At 37.3% G+C, this 13701-nt stretch overlaps 1 long non-coding RNA gene and 1 pseudogene across 1 annotated transcript; both read right to left on the bottom strand.

Annotated features, from left to right (window-relative positions):
* Window positions 1-491: 491 nt before the first annotated feature.
* Window positions 492-2087, bottom strand: LOC126611354 (uncharacterized). Its single transcript, XR_007618816.1, has 3 exons — window positions 1961-2087; window positions 1507-1843; window positions 492-747 (listed from the first exon to the last, which is right to left on the bottom strand). It is a non-coding gene; the product is annotated as an uncharacterized LOC126611354 (long non-coding RNA).
* An 8268-nt stretch (window positions 2088-10355) lies between these two features.
* LOC126611934 (putative FBD-associated F-box protein At1g61330) lies at window positions 10356-13169 on the bottom strand (annotated as a pseudogene).
* Between the last annotated feature and the right edge of the window lie 532 nt (window positions 13170-13701).

Below are 13701 nucleotides of genomic sequence, written 5' to 3' on the forward strand. Positions count from 1 at the left end.
GCCAATCAAGAAAAAAAAAAACACACGGAATGAAAAGAAATGAAACAATAACAGATAAAACAATTGTGGAGAACTAAGAGCAAAGCAACTGTAATTTTGCAAATCGAATCTACTATAACAAAAATCCAATCATATATCAAAATGAGGGAGATCAAAACCTTATATCTCCACATACGCTTACACTCATGTGAGAGGCCTTTTTTAATCACGGGCACTATACGCCCCCTAAAGATGACGAATGCATTCAACATATACATTAGATGGGTATGTCTGGTTTCAATCTAATTAAACTATGTCAATCATATCGCAGGCAACAGGCCTATATTCTGATTTCCTTCTGAAAAATCAATGGACCAGTCAATACAAAATTCTGATTTCATATACTCTTATATTTTTATCCTCAATCCACATATAATTCAAAAACCTTTGTGTTTAATGTTTATACTTTTGTCCTCTACAATGAGAGCAGTCAAGAACTAATCACCATGGAAAAGAGGAAATTTATTTATTTATTTTTCAAATGAAGAAGACATCCAACTTCTCACCCAAACATTGAAGTAAAAGCATACAAATGAAGCCATATAGAATTGTTTGAAACTAAGATATATAAAACCCAAAACAAAAACCTGATTAAGCAAGACAATACATAGTCCTGAATTCTTATTTGGATGGACTTCAAATGGCTTGAAAAAATGCTTATCGTTCCATGTCGATCCAAACAATCAAAAGGCTTTATCTTGTTCCTGGCTAGTCAAGAAAAAAAAAAAACACACAGAATGAAAAGAAATGAAATAATAACAAATAAAACAATCGTGGAGAACTAAGAGCAAAGCAATTGTAATTTTGCAAATTGAATCTACTACAATAAAAATCCAATCATATATCAAAATGAGGGAGATCAACACCTTATATCTCCACATACGCTTACACTCATGTGAGAGGCCTTTTTTAATCACGGGCACTGCACGCCCCTAAAGATGACGAATGCATTCAACATATACATTAGATGGGTATGTCTGGTTTCAATTTAATTAAACTATGTCAATCATATCACAGGCAACAGGCCTATATTCTGATTTCCTTCAGAAAAATCAATGGACCAGTCAATACAAAATTCGGATGACCACATTATGGGCATGAACAATTTTCTGCAGGGTTATTTGCCCACATGATTGAATATGATTTACAGTTTAACTTCTCTTGTATAATTAGTGCAATTATTTTAACTGTGTAAGGTTTTTGGGTAATCATATTGCATTCCATTAGAATCAGAAGTGTGGGAGCACTTTGATCCTCTTGCCATAAGTATTCATTTTGTTAACTTCAGAAGGATTTTTTATTTTTATTTTTCCCATTTAGATCTCTTGTAAAACTACTCAGATGCATCCCTACAGTAAGAAACATAGGAAAGAGATAAGAAAAAAAAATATGGATAGCCTAAGTTTATTAGAAAACAATCACACGACACTAAAAAAAAAGTAGGTAAGATCATACAGAATACCACACCTTTTCTATAAGAAAAATCCACATGAGAAATGCCTTAAAGTTCTCCATTCATCTACAAAGAAACAAAGGAACCCGTTATGCTCTACAGTTTGTGTTCGTTCTCGCAAAACTGCCCATTGCTTTATAGTTTCATCCCATGTTTATCCTTTTGAATATTCTGTTGGAGGAGATTGGTGAGCATATGGAAAAAGATGGAGGATTTCAATCCAATTGGAAATTGTAAGGTGCAAATGTAGTGGGGGTGAAACTCTTCCGAATTTTCCTCTTCTTCTTCATATTCTTCGCCATCCTCATTGTCCTCATAATCCTCATATTCATTGCCTGACCGACCATATTCCTATGCCAAAACAACAGATATCAATTGTTAAACTAATTACTCCAAAAAATAATAGAGTATCGTGATAAAAAATTTACATACAAAAAGTCAATGGTTGAAGATTGGAAATTTGGTTACATCTCTATTATATCCCCGCATTCCCTTTTGAAATAAGCAATTACTAATACAGAGTACCTGAAAATCAGCACACCAAAAAAAAAACTCTAATTTTGATTATGCTGAACAATTATGAATACGGAAAAAATCACACAAACAATCTCTAATTTTTATCACAGACTTAATATGCAGTGGCCAGAAACAATGCAAAATCTAATCAAGTTCATCAAATTCAATATTAATTATCCTAAACCTAAAATACCATACAAAGACCATAAATTTTCCGAATTTCCAAGCAGCAATTCAATCTCTCAATTCATAAACAAATTCTTCCAGAAGAGAGTGAAGTGGTGGATCCAGGATTTTAAACTCGGGGGGTCCTATTAATAAAGGTCAAAAAATTTATGGACAAAAATAACATTGAAAAGATGGTCCTTTTGTTTTGAGTTTGAACTACCCGAACAAATAGATGGTCCTATTGGCTTTGGCTTGAATTTTTTTTTCCATATTTCTTATTTCTAAACTACATATTTAACAAAAAATGCAAAACATATACCAATTAACCAATAAACAAAAATTCCATATTTCTTATTTCTAAACTACATATTTAACAAAAAATACAAAACATATACCAATTAACCAATAAACAAAAATTCCACCTAAATTCTAATGATCAAATGAGTATAAACATAAAACATATCAACAATCATATCAATAATAGACTAAAAATCTCCATCAATATCTAATATAATTTAATTGAGATTAGATTAGAATACCAAAAAACTTACTTGAATTGTGAACCAAATAGTGGTGGCCTAGAGATTTGGGGAGGTATGATATTGGAGTAATGAAATTATAATCTGGGATTGGGTGTGGGATTTAGAATTTTAGGGTTTTGAAATCTGAGGAGTTGGGGATTGGAATTTGGATGAATATGTTAAAGCTGGGCATTGAGGGAAGCACAAGAGGAATTTGGGTGAATATGTTATTAGGCAGTGGGGGGAGCAGAAGAGCGGTAAACAGGGGAAGGGTGGGACAGTGGGGAATGATGTGGGTTGGGCCTGAGATTTAAAATAGGGAACTTTAACGACAAGCTCCCGATATTGTTCACTTTAATGAAAAACTACATTTTTACACTAAAAAGTCAATCATGGTACTATTCACTTTACCCTTTATTTTGTCCTTATCATTAAAACTCAAAGTTTTCAAGCCCTTTTCATTAGTTTTCCTTTTAAAATAATGGACAAACACTTTGGGTGGGAATTAAAAAACAATTTAAAACAATTGGCCAAAACACTATTGTTTTGGGCCAATTATTTTCTTTCTTCTCTGACAAGATGTCGTACTTGCAACCTGCATTGCATGAGGGGTCCCCAGAAAATTTCTAGCAGTGGTTTAGGGTCGCCGAGGGGTCTTGGGACCTCCCAGGTCCCTCTGTGGATCCGCTACTGTGGGGGTAGCAAGAGGAGGGAGGACGCTTTGTGCAGAGAAGCTACAAATTAAACTAAGCAAATTAAAAAATTTTGGTTGAAATTAGCAGAAGACCAAACTTACGCAAAAAAAAAAAAATGAACGGTCTTGCCATTGAAATTGAATTACCTGTCCAAGCCTTTTTGGCCCAGCATACACCATCTTCAACATACGCACATTGGCTCCGAACTGCAAACGGATGTCCGTTACCATATGAAATAACGAAACTTTATTCGGATGAAGATCTTAAAACACAAAGCAATTTCATATTGTTGAACAGATCGTTAGTTTAAACCTGTAGTAATTCATAACATTCATAGCTCTTCATCAGAAATGAACAACTACAAATTAAACTAAGCAAATTAATTTTTTTAAGAATTTAGTCGAAATCAGCAGAAGATCAAAATTATCCTAAAGAAACGAACGGTTTTGTCATTGAAATTGAATTACCTGTCCAAGTGTTTTTTGCCTAGCATCCACCATTTTTAAAATCTGCAAATCAGCTCCGAGCTATAATACCTTATCGAAATTGAACAAAAACTGAGTAAAATGAATAGGAAATTTAAGACAATGAAAGTGGATGAAGAAGAAGCATAAAACAGACGATGTGAGAAACGACTATGTGCGGTTGAGTTCGTTTCTCCTTTTTCTATGACTAGTGGGGATTGAGTAAGCCGTTGTGGCCTTTTGAACGTGCAGTTGGTTGCAATTTCCATTGTAGCAACTGGTTGTAGAATGTCTTTCATCTGAAGGGTCACAATTTGTTTGAATAGGGGATGTCTTTCATCTAATACTTGTAAAAACATCTCTGAATATTATATTGTGTGTACTACGATTTCAGCCCTATTATAGTTGCATATTACGATTTTAACCATATTCTATTAGGGTGATTTTGTTTGTTTTTCCTGAAGTGAGGACATTCTTGGCATTTTGAATGCTTCACCAAATTGGCATTCTCCCTTTATCTCCCTCTATATATATATATATATATATACTCGTAATAAAATCGTCCAAAAGACCCAAATTATTAGTCGGGTTCTTTTTGCTCTCTCACGCGAACTGGTCTCTCTCTCTCTCACATTTCTTCACCATTCTCCCTGTCTCTTCTCTCGCCGGCTCTCTTCTCCTTGTTTTCTTCTCTCGTTGGCTCAGTTCTCTCTTCATCTTCACTCTTTGTCTGATAATTGGAAATGCCCACAAAGGCAGAAAGACCAGTCACACCGACCATTGCTTATCTCTCATCTCACAACATTCGAGTCATTAGTTGGTGATATTTAAGAGGTTAGCTTTTTGCTGCTTTTTGTGATTTAGGTATTTTTCAAACGGGTTTTAGAATGTTGATTGGGAATCAATGAAGGGGTTTGAAGATTAGGAAAGATTTGCTCTCAGCAATGTTCATTTGAAATTAGGTTTTGTTCTAATTTTGGGGGCTTTTTTATTTGATTCTAATTTTGGGGGTTTGGTTCTAAATTTTCTGAGTAGTTGAAGGTGGCACTAACACTGCTTCTGCATGGCCGACGAGTTGTCGGCTATTGGATTGGGTCGAACCTCCATGGCTGCTGTTTTTTATTCAATATCTAATTTTACGTTTCTGGTAAGCGCTAGCGATGTCTGTATTCTAAAGATAATATTTGAGAAATATTTGGGTTTTTTTAGATATAATAACATAAATTTTACTTTTATTTTATTACAACGATATATCTGTATTATACCAAACACAAGATAAATAATACGATCATTAGTTTGATATTGCATAAAACGACCAACTAATTTAGTTAGTACTATCCGATGATTATTTATTCTACCCAACAGAAATTATGAGTACAGTACAATCCGAGCTGCCAAACGGGCCTAAAAGATTCTTAGTGGAGTCCCCGAAAACCATGGGACTAGCTGAGAACTGCCTATCTCCACTCTATGTTTGACATTGTCCTACTCTTTCCCTCTCTCCTCGCTCCGAACCCAAAATCACAAGACCTTAAATCCACTTTCCTTGTGCGCATATCTTAGGTTTATACCGAGCTCGCTGTCGGAGGTAGCGCTTCTCCTCTGCTAAGATCCTTGGCTTCCTTGACTCCCAATCTTGATCTCTGCTCGACCATCGCCTTTATCCGTTGTGACATCGTCACCAAACACTCGCCAAAACTGAGAAGACAAAAACCCTAATATCGGATCTGCTAAAACCCAAATGAAATTCAGAAAGTTGTGAAAAATCCAAAAAAACCCCACATGACAAATCCAGAAGCTTTTTCTAAGATTGAATGAAGAACTGCATTTAGTGATGAGGGAGAAAGTAGAGAGAGACAGAGAGGAAGTTGGACGGGAAGGAGAAAAAAATGAAGAGCATTCAGGACTCGAGACAGAGAGGGAGTGTTCTAGAAAAGTAAAAAGAAAAACCATGTAAAAGATAGAACTAAATATTATTATTTTTATTATTCTAGTTTTTAGTTCAATACTGCACAAAACACTTTATTAAGTCAGTTTAATTTAGTTTCTCATACTAGTTAAGTCTGAAATTGCAGATGCAACCCTGGACTAGCTACTAGTCAAATACTGTGTTTGTTACGAATAGGAATAGAGTTATGGGATTAAGCCGGATACACTTTGACTAAGTCCTTCGTTAGGAGTTCTTAGCAAGAACCCCTAATGAGAAGTGGACTGCTAAGACCGTTTGCGTCTTCTTCATCCTCGCGTCCTCGTCCAGTCGCCCATTTGTCCTAGTCTGCTAACCGACCTCACCAAACAACCCCACCAACGGCGACGATGATGAGATCTACAAGTTCTTGACTCCGTGCTTCTTTGACTTCATAAAGGATGATGATATGCATAAGGCTGAGTCTGCCACATGAAGCTCTCCACCGCTAGCGGCATGGCCATTCACGTCGATTAGATGAGGGGATTGGGGTGGGTATCAAAGAAGAGAGGTTGCAGGAGGAGACGAAAGTGGAGTCACCGGAGGGACGAATTTGGGTGACTAAGGTTTACAATTCAATGGAGGTTGGTGGAGAAGGGGAAAGGTGTTGGATTTATTCTGATGTAAATCAACCTTAAATGGTCTACAACATATAATAGGAATGTAATATTGGAGATTAATGTAGATATTGTGATTTGATTTCCCAAAGATATCAATCTTATATTAGGTGTCTTGTAATACAAGTAAGATTGATGGAGTCCTTGATTTTCTATGATTATGATACCTAACTGATAGGCTAAAAAAGTGCGATTTGGGATTCCTTTATGGATGGAACCTTAATACCTTAGCTAGTATAAATACTAAGGTCCCTGTAAACACTAGATACACAACAAACGCTTCCCATAAAGTAGTATCCGGCTAGGTGCTTTGTATAAGACTTTGGTGTTGCTACATCCTACATCATTCCGCTGATATAACTACATAAAGTTTACATGTGGTATCAGAGCTTTTGGTTATATGATTAAAACCTATTAAGAAAAGTTGATTTTAGTTACTGAAAGCAAACAGCTTAATCAGTAATTGATATTTGGATAGACGTTGAAACTCTACTAATCACACGTGCCGCTGATGTTGTTCATAAATTTTTGTGAGCATGTTATATTTGTTATGACCTTACATTGGAAGAAGAAGGTCCCCTCCACTTAGCGAGCAAAACAAAGTCATCTACCAAAGCAAAACGGTTTGTCTCATTGAATTCGATATTCTTCATGATGGCCTATGATATTGTACTTTGGTTGGTGTATATATTTAATTGGATCCTTAAAAGTTTAAATTGGTTATAATTAAGATTAAGATATATTTGCATAATTGATGTGCTGATTATTGTCGAGCATGTAGGTACATTAAATACCATGTTTTAGTTAAGCATGTCACCAATATGGATCCAATTCTTACAAATTTTGGCAGCATGTATATCCGAATGGGCAATTGATGTATTTGAATAAGAACTAATTTTATCAATTTTGTGACGTATATGTTTGATCAGGTCATATTAGAACTAATTCGGTCCACCTTAAATATAATGAGCAATGATAAATTTAGGATATTGCGATTTCTCTGAATTGTTGGCTACAACGAAGGTATCATGTTTTCCATGAATTATATTCTATATGAATTATACTCTACAATTGCTACGCTAGTATGACATGAAACAATTGCATAAGTGGCAGCAATTGTTTGATCAAGCAAGTATATGTAAGTTTAAAAATCAATTGATTAGTCAAATTTTATTGCCACCAACAGTTCTGAAAAAGGACGTAAAGAAAATTTGATTACTCAGTTCATTAAATTAACTAAGACTGAAGACCATGGCACATTTCAAATTTTCTACTTCCATTTTCATGCTAATATTTTGGCTGGAATGTTTTACCATGTACTGTCGATGTATTCTCAAGTTGTGTAAGAATATGTACATATTTACATTTATTTTAACCTTGCACATGAGAAATTTTTGAGATCCCTGTACATCAGCAAGTTCGATGGAGAGGTTCATATATACCGGCATATGAAGGAATTGATGTATGGAATGAAAACATACAGTGTAAAAGACATGAAGGCATTAATATATGGATGTGAAGGTTCATATATATACATAGGCATATGAAATCTTGGTATAACCCTTCCTTTTGGTCTTCTCATTTAATTAAGTGTTTTACAATTCTTTTAACTAGCAGCAGATCGTTAAGTAACTTTGCTCCAAATGTTAAAGTTTTAGATGGGGGGGGGCTCCTTGATGAATAGCCCAAATCTGTGGAAATTAGTGTGTTTGGGAAAAATTGAATTTTTAAGGCATACCTAGAAGCATACATATAAATGTGCATATTGGCTGGCCTCATCAGCTATTTTGGGAAAAGTTGAATTTTTAAGGCTCACTTCTCAATACATAAGTGGTGGGCTAAGAGTCTCTCTCTAATAAAGGTGAGGGAGTCCCTTTTATAGAATAAGGGTTCGTTCCTCAGTACATAAATAATGGGCTAGAGTTGATGCTCGCGGTGAGGTGGTTGCTCAGCAGGCGGTAATGCTCTCTAATGATGGTGTGGGAGTCCCTTTTATAAAATAAGGGTTCGCTCATGGATAATGGGTGCTCTTTAATGAAAGTGAGGGAGTCCCTTTTATAGAATAAGGTTTCACTCCTCAATACATAAATAATGGGCTAAGTCCTCCAAGTATTTTTCATAAGGCCCAGTTGTGGAAGCCCAATATATGGTACATAGTGTAGTCCCCCAAATCTTCAGTCAATAGAGTCTGTTGGCTGGAGACTTCAAATTTAATTCATGTATGGGTCAAAGTGGCGGTTGTTCGGAGGTGGTGTTTTGTATACCATGCATTGAAGCTTTGTAGGTGAAGCTTTGAAAGTGAAGCTTTGAAGTTGGAGCTTTTGTAAATGAAGCTTTGAAGTCGGAGCTTTGCAAATGAAGTTTTCGAAGCTAGAGCTTTTGTGAATAAAGCTTTCGAAGCTGGAGCTCTGTAAATGAAGCTTTTGAATCTAATTGACATGAGTGATGCTCATGAATGTTTATGTTGATTGACATGAGTGATGCTCACGGATGTTTATGTATGATTGACATGAGTGATGCTCCTTAGTGTTTATGTATGATTGACATGAGTGATGCTTATGTATGTTTTGGAGTACTGGACGTACTTTTGATCACCTAGTTGGTGATAATAGCGGCAGGATGCCGAATAATTTTGGAGTACTGGACGTACTTTTGATCACTTGGTTGGTGATAATAGCGGCAGACTGCCGAATAATTTATAGTACTGGGCGTACTTTTGATCACCTGGTTGGTGATAATAGCGGCAGACTGCCGAATAATTTTGGAGTACTGGACGTACTTTTGATCACCTCGTTGGTGATAATAGCGGTAGGCTGCCGAATAATTTTGGAGTACTGGGTGTACTTTTGATCACCTGGTTGGTGATAAGCAAGTGGGTGTCCGGTCAGATAAGAGATCACCATGAGCAGCTGGCTCATCAGCCTTTAAGTTGGTAGTATAAGTATGACCGTATAATGAATAAATCAAGTTGGCAAAGTTTGTCGAGGCAAAAATATTGTAATGTGTCCCTTCTGTGAATAAATGATCTATTCTGTTGTGTGATAAATGACATATTGCATAAATCAACAATAAATTAGGTATTGCCTAAATGTGTGTGTGTGTGTGTGTGTGTGTATATATAATCATGAATAAATGATTTATTCAGTTGTTTGATAAATCACATGTTGTATAAATCAATAATGTGGTAGTAATCATGTGATATCAGAAATAATAATTATATTATTTAATCATAAGTCATCATGACATAAAAATAATAAAATTATTATTTTATAATTAGTCATTATGACACAAATAAAATAATAAGATATTAAATAAACAATGATATTAAGAAAACATAATGATGTATGCTAAAAAGTAAAAGTAAAACTTTTTTTATTTTATTATATTTTATTTTTCTTTTGGCAGATGGCAGACAAAATGAATAATAATAAGATTGTTAATAGAAACTTATCTTTTGCTTTCCTCGTGGCTTTCTCAGAAAAGTAATTTCCCATGTTTTCGAGCTTCTCGAAAGCAAGCTCCGGATGCTCCTTTTGTTGCTGATTAAATTTGAGTTTTTTTTTTTTTTTTTTTTTTTTTTTTTTTTTTTTTTTCTTTTGCTTCTTCTTTTCTCTTTTCCACTGCACCTCTTTGTCTCTGCACTGATGTCATGCATGTGCACCCTGCACTAAAGTAGGTATTGGAAAAGAACACCAACATCCATGGGGAACGTCGGACTGAGACGCTGTTATCACGCTGTCACGCATGTCACGCTACTGTCATGCTTGGCGCGATTGGTGCCGGACTGAGACAAAGAGACGATGAGGTCGATCCCGGTGCTAGAAAAGAACACCGACATCCATGGGGAATGCCGACATCCAACCGTCTGCAACGATGTGAGTCACATGAGCATCGCCATCCGTGTGGTTAAGTTTAGCTATGAGGTCGCGAAAAGGAGCCAAGAAATTCTTTCGAATGGCCTCAGCAAGCAACTTGATGTCTTGTTGGGTGTCTTCATCTCAAGGAATGTGCCGGTAATTATGAGGACCCCGACCATGCAGACTGCAGAAACAAGGTTTTCAATTTGCCGATAGCTTGTGAAAACTGTGATCAGGTTAAACTTTATCATGGCCTGCTTCAAGTGCACTATAGGCTGCGAAATAATTTGAAAACCAGGAAACTGTCCAGTGTAGTAAAAATATTGAAGACTCGGGGCATATACCGTCACAGTTTCAATGCTTGAGCCGCTGTTGGCAATCTTCAACACCTGAAATCTCTTTAGGTACGGTGTGCCACCACTAGATCTCGAAACCCTTCACACCATGCCATGTCCAGGGTTTCCGAGGAGGAGGCAGTGATTGAATATAGTTTGGAGGTATTTTTCAATGATTTAACTCTGGTGAGAATAAGAGTTGTGATAAGGGACAGACATTTGCCAAGATGTGAGAGCGTGAAGACACAGAAAGTGAGCTTCAACACTTTGAGGGTCTTCACATCCAAAACCCTCGATGGGATAAAGTAATCAGGAAAACGTTCGATTGCGAAAACCTCCAAATCGAGCTCTTCAATGCCCTTCTCTTTGCACTTGGAAACCCATTTCTTCAAGGCGATTCGCGCGACATAGTCATGGTCGGGATCGACGTAGATGTGGAAGCTCTGGATTTTGGGTCCCTTGTAGAACCTAAAAACATGGTCCGCTGTGTCGACGAACTCCATTGGTTCAAGTCTAAACTCCTTGACGAACTCCCTCCCGAAGTGGAGTTTCCGAGCAAAGCGCCATGAGTCTTTGAATCTCGTCGCCAAGCCGTGGGCCTTGATACACTTATCGATGGGGAGGAGAGTAAGAATGTGATGAACAATGTCGTGGTTCAGTTCTACAGAACCAACAAGCCCGACGGCATTTTTGTTGCTGCTAGAGCCAGAGTTGGAGAGGATCTGAGAGTAGGGTTTGTGGGTGATAGGTCAATTCCCATCTTGGAAAGCTTCTTTTTGAGCTTGGTGTTCCAGTAGTTTTTGACATCATTGTTTGTTCTTCCTGGTAGTCATTTTGCAATGAGAGACCACCTGCACTACATAAGCATGGAGTAAGAGAGAGAGAGAGAGAGAGGCTGTGATTGTGTTTCCATCGCTGCTGTCGTGACCAGGAGTTGGAACGGGAAACATGGGTGTTGTAGTGACTGTGCAGGTGTTTGGTTCTTCAGTTTCTGTAGATTCATGATGGAGTGTGGTGAGATCTCACGGTGGTGAGGTAAAAAAATGAAAGAGAACTGACATAGCTTTTCGTGTCGATTCCCATAGATGGCACTAAATGTTGATGCACAAAACTGGATAGGTCTTGGTACAACGTAAATCCGACCATGAATCTGCAAGAAAGTAAAGAACACAAGATGTATCGTGGTTCACCCCAATGTTTGGGCTACGTCAAAACTGATGTTGATATTGTTTCACTCTGAACGATGAATATACAAGAAGGCTAGATGCAGTGTGCTCTCTAGCCTATTTTCTGTGTGCTCTCTTCCCATGGCCTAAAACTTGACCTCTCTTAATGAGGAGAATGATGAGTCCTTTTATAGAATAAGGGCTTCTCACTTATTACATATTTACCCCTTCATTTATTACATAATTACATTTGAGTTCCCCGAGTATTTATACGATGTCTAAATACGGAAGCCCTAAGTATGGTACAAACACCATGCACTGAAGCTTTGTAGGTGAAGCTTTGAAGTTGGAGCTTTGTAAATGAAGCTTTCGAAGCTAGAGCTTTTGTAAATAAAGCTTTTGAAGCTAGAGCTCTGTAAATGAAACTTTCGAAGCTAGAACTCTATAAATGAAGCTTTCGAAGCTATAGCGCTGTAAATGAAGCTTTCGAAGCTGATTGACATGAGTGATGCTCATGAATGTTTATGTTGATTGACATGGGTGATGCCATGGATGTTGATATGAGTGATGCTCATGAATGTTGTGAAAAGGGATGCTCATGAATGTTTATGTATGATTGACATGAGTGATGCTCATGAATGTTTATGTATGATTAACATGAGTGATGCTCATGTATGATTTTTTGGAGTACTGGACGTACTTTTGATCACCTGGTTGGTGATAGTAGCAGCAGGCTGTCGAATAATTTTGGAGTACTGGACGTACTTTTGATCACCTGGTTGGTGATAATAGTGGCAGGCTGCCGAATAATTTTTTGAGTACTGGACGTACTTTTGATCACCTGGTTGGTGATAATAAAGGGTAAACTTAAGTGGAGGGATGGAGGTTGGAGTTTGAAGCCATAAAGCCTGGCTCTTTTGGGCATATGGGCATTCACCCTCCACATAACATTCCAGCCCATTATATTGGGCTTGTCGTTTTTTTTTTGGCATGCTGCCTTCTTTCTTATTTATGATTACCCTTTGGTGGGGTTATACAGATGTCTCCAAAAGATAAGAAAAATAAATCACATCATTAAAAAAAAAAAACTGTTGGGACTTGGCAACACCGAGACTTCTCCCTTCACATCAACCTCAGCAGTCCATCTGTTGGAGGAAACTTTCACGTGGAGGCAGGTTTGGACTAGTAGATCCCTCTCTTCTGTTTTTCTTTTTCTTTTGGCAGATAGCAATTGAGAAAACTTATCTTCTTCTTCGTTGCTTTTCCTCTTCCGCTTGTTGGTTGTAAAGGTCAGTATACTCCAGTTGTGAAAAGGCAATATTCCTTTCTCTAAAGTGACAACTGCTTGGACAACCTTTCCGACACCACCCATTTGCTTTTCTTGTAGCTTTCTCAAAAAATGGGAACATGCATGATGAAAGTGTGGGAATCTTCTTTGGTGGTCGACAAAAGCAAAAGTAGCTTCAAGTGGTTGAACGGCAGCACGAGCTTCATTGCAAGGTCCATGAGCTCCGTGGAAACAGTCTGACCAGCAGCAACCAAGTTATTAACCAACTCACCAGCAAAAAGTGCCTCTTTTTGTGTAATAAGAGTGTATGCAGTGCCATCCTTATCACCACTACGACCTGTTCTACCAATTCGATGGACATGCATGTCCATGTCTTTTGCAATATCAAAGTTCACAACTGACTTAATTGACTTGATGTCACGACCACGGGCAGCAACATCAATCGCAACAAGAACATGGTAAATGCCAGATCTAAATTTTTGCAAAATATCCATCCGAGATGCCTGGTCTTTCTCACCATGCAGAGCTGTGACTTTAAAATCTTTCTGAGCAAGCTGTGCCTCGATCTCATCTACTATAGCTTTTTTCGAAACTACCCTTCCTCTAGCTGAATAGC

This window comes from Malus sylvestris, chromosome 17 (genome assembly GCF_916048215.2).
Source record: "Malus sylvestris chromosome 17, drMalSylv7.2, whole genome shotgun sequence".
Classification (NCBI taxonomy): domain Eukaryota; kingdom Viridiplantae; phylum Streptophyta; class Magnoliopsida; order Rosales; family Rosaceae; genus Malus; species Malus sylvestris.